We start from the raw sequence: 3,400 nt of genomic DNA, 5'->3' as shown, positions 1-3,400 counted from the left end.
GAGGCTCGGACAACACAGCGCCCATCGCCATGCGCTGTCCCAGGGCGCGAGGCCGGAGGAAGCGGATTTAGAAGTTTTTAGGGAAAATGCCCGCAGAAGCCCCGGGGCTGGCATTTCCCCCTGCCGGGCCTCCCCTCCTCGCCCGCGCACCCCGCGGGGCAGCTGTCTCTCTGAGCGTCTGGCCCCAATCCACCTGGCCTCGAGCCCCTTTGGTGTCCCCATCTGTCCAACTACCTTGCACCGTCCACCCTGCACTTGTCAGACGTGGTCGCATTCATTCATCCTCACGATGGCCACCTCCCTCACCCGGGATTCAAAACCGGCTCTATTATTCACCTAATGTTTTTCTTTAACTGGGTCAACTTTTGTTTTTACCCAAAATGTATTAAAAGTGAAATTATGCTTTGATTAAAGGTTTCCATTAACACTAGTGAGCTCAATTATTTCAGAGAATATGAATGTTTACAAAATTATGTATAAGTTTCTTTGTTTATTAAGAAAATTGCTACAGCCTAGCTCAGGGGTGGGCAAACTTTTTGACTCGAGGGCCACAATGGGTTCTTAAACTGGACCGGAGGGCCGGAACAAAAGCATGGATGGAGTGTTTGTGTGAACTAATATAAATTCAAAGTAAACATCATTACATAAAAGGGTACGGTCTTTTTTTTTTTTTAGTTTTATTCATTTCAAAAGGGCTGTAGTTTGCCCACGACTGGGCCCTAGCTGCTTTGGCTCAGTGGATAGAGTGTCGGCCTGTGGACTGAAGGGCCCCAAGTTCGATTCCAGTGAAGGGCATGTACCTTGGTTGCGGGCACATCCCCAGTAGGGGGTGTGCAGGAGGCAGCTGATCAATGTTTCTAACTCTCTATCCCTCTCCCTTCCTCTCTGTAAAAAATCAATAAAATATATCTTTAAAAAAAAGAAAATTGCTACAGCTTATTAAGATGGAAAATTCAATTTAATATCCAGTTTGTTTTATTTAGTATTCTGATAAGATTTATTGTATTTTAAAGCTAACATTGAAAGCTTTAAATTGTAATTTGTATGTGCATAATCTCATACATAAACTGCTGTTAAGGTTTATTTTTTTAAAAGGTTACAAATAATAAAACATCTTCACTTCAAAAATGACAGATCTTGATATTTTGTGTCTTTTAAATTATTTCAACGAAGTTACTTGCTGTGTTCATTTTAAATCTTTTCACCTAGTGTGTCACTGCTGCTTGCTATGCTTTTATTATGTTAAATATTTGCACAACAAAACAAGACTAAATCTTTTCTTCTCTTTTGACACTTTAATCTCATAAATTAACGTATCACCAAGTGTTCTCTGTCAACAATGGGCAGACATCTTCTATCTCTCCCTTGGGGTTTCTTAGATGGCCATGGAGTAACCATGAAAATTTAACCCCTGGAATTATAAAATAAATAATGCTAAAATAGTCATTGACATATTACCACTGGAAGTTACTTTTATACTTGGAAAATACACCTTACCTGCAATGACCATTAACCATTAGCATAAATAACATGGACTCTGCTATAATCCCAGAGGGTTTAGAACCCTGCTTGTCTTCACAGTCCCTGCAAGGACTTCCTTTTCCTCTGAGAGATTAGAAAACTGACCTTCACAGTGGGCTGAGTGGTCCCGGTGAGGATCATGGCCAAGTCTGGAGGAGGGAGGGGCCTGGCCAGTCCACCCAGCCCTGACCGTGATCTTTGTCCGGTGACCTTTGTCCCCTCTCCGATTGCAGCTGGGGGCTGGCTCTGGAGGCCTCGGAGCCCAATGCTGAGCCTACAACACATAATTCATAAATAGTTGTCAAGTGAAGCAGGCAGATGGTTAAATAAATGGAATTGGTGTGTCTTATTACGAGGCTGGAGTGCACTGTTAGTCACCTATGCTTCTGAGACTGTAGAGTCTACAGGGAGTCTAGAGAAAAGTGCCCGGAGCTGAATCCAGGAAACAGCTCAAGTGACTCATTTTCTAGTCAATTCATTTCCCCCCACCGAAATAATGACGTTTACTGTCAAGTTATTTTTATATATTCAAAATCCCGATGATTTTTAAAATGTTGGTTTAAATGTTGGTCCCATGTGCTACAAACAAGCTTGAAGTAACCATCGGGCACTACAGTCTCAAGGAGATCCATTTTGATGCCCTGATTATGCGGAAAAGGATGTGGCAGCCTGTTCTTCCTGAAAGGCCTGGGAACAAGCCCTGCCCTGTTCCCACCAATGAGTACTCCCCAAAGGGAAGCCCCGTGGGGGTGGGGAGGTCCGGCTGTGTACAGAGCAGAAATGGGGCTCCATTATTGGCTGTGAAATAAGATGATCATGCGCCCCGTGGAAGGTAAGGGCTAGGACCAACCTATGCTTTTCAGGTGATTAACGCAAAAATACAGTCACTATCATTAGAACGCTCCCTCTTTTACCGCCCCATCCTGCCCCATTATTCATCTCTGTTGGCTAAGAATAAGCCTTTGCTCACCGTACAGTCCTACAGGAATGAGTGGTTTTTAGCTGTGAAAGTTTGCAATCACACTTCTCGACCTCTGACCCAGATATCTTTTCAAGAGTGGGGTATATAGGCTGAGATCCACCCCCCCCCCTCCACCACCAAAGGTGGGAAAACATCTTTCCTTCTCAAGCGATTTGTTGTACGTAAAAAAGACACCGTTTTCTAGGAAAGGATGGGGAACTCCTGCTGTCTTTGGAACATTAGATTTGCTGATGGGGTAATTAAAAAAAAAGTTACTTCCAAAGTGGAAACTCCGGCATTAAAAAAAAAAAAAAAAAAAGCAACACATGATTCCCCACGAATTCTGCTGAGTGGAAAAAGCCAATTCTCACTAGATGACTTCTGTGTGCAAACGCAACATATTTTAAAATATCACATTTTTAGAGATAGAGGAAAGATTAGTGAGAGCTAGGGCTTGGGAGTTCGGTTATAAAGGGACCACCGGGGGTCCTTGCCTGATGGAATGTTCTTTGTAAAGACACGAACCTACTACGCAGGCGCTAACATTGAATAGAAGTTAATACACACAAAGGAGGACGGGGAAATTTTATTAAGATCGGTGGATTGTATCACAGTCAATATCTTGGTTATAATATACTTTTCCCCCTTTTTTGCAGTTTTGCGAAGTGATAGCACTGGGGGGGAAACACGGCAACTGAATTATTTCCCACCTCTGCCTGAACGATCTAAAAAGTGACAGTCTCTGCGCGCCCGGCCTTTGCCCACGTCCCGCGGTGGGTCTGCGGGGCCCGGCGGCAGGGGCGGGGCCGGCGAGGGCGGGGCGCGCGGCGGAAGTGACGTCAGGGGCGGGGCACGCACCTGAGCACCTGGGCAGCGGCCGCGGCTGGGGCGGCTCAGCTTGGAGGCGAGAGGCGAGCG

The sequence above is a fragment of the Myotis nattereri genome (genome assembly GCF_964212035.1).
Source record: "Myotis nattereri genome assembly, chromosome: 3".
Classification (NCBI taxonomy): domain Eukaryota; kingdom Metazoa; phylum Chordata; class Mammalia; order Chiroptera; family Vespertilionidae; genus Myotis; species Myotis nattereri.
Note: the sequence above shows the minus strand (reverse complement) of the source record.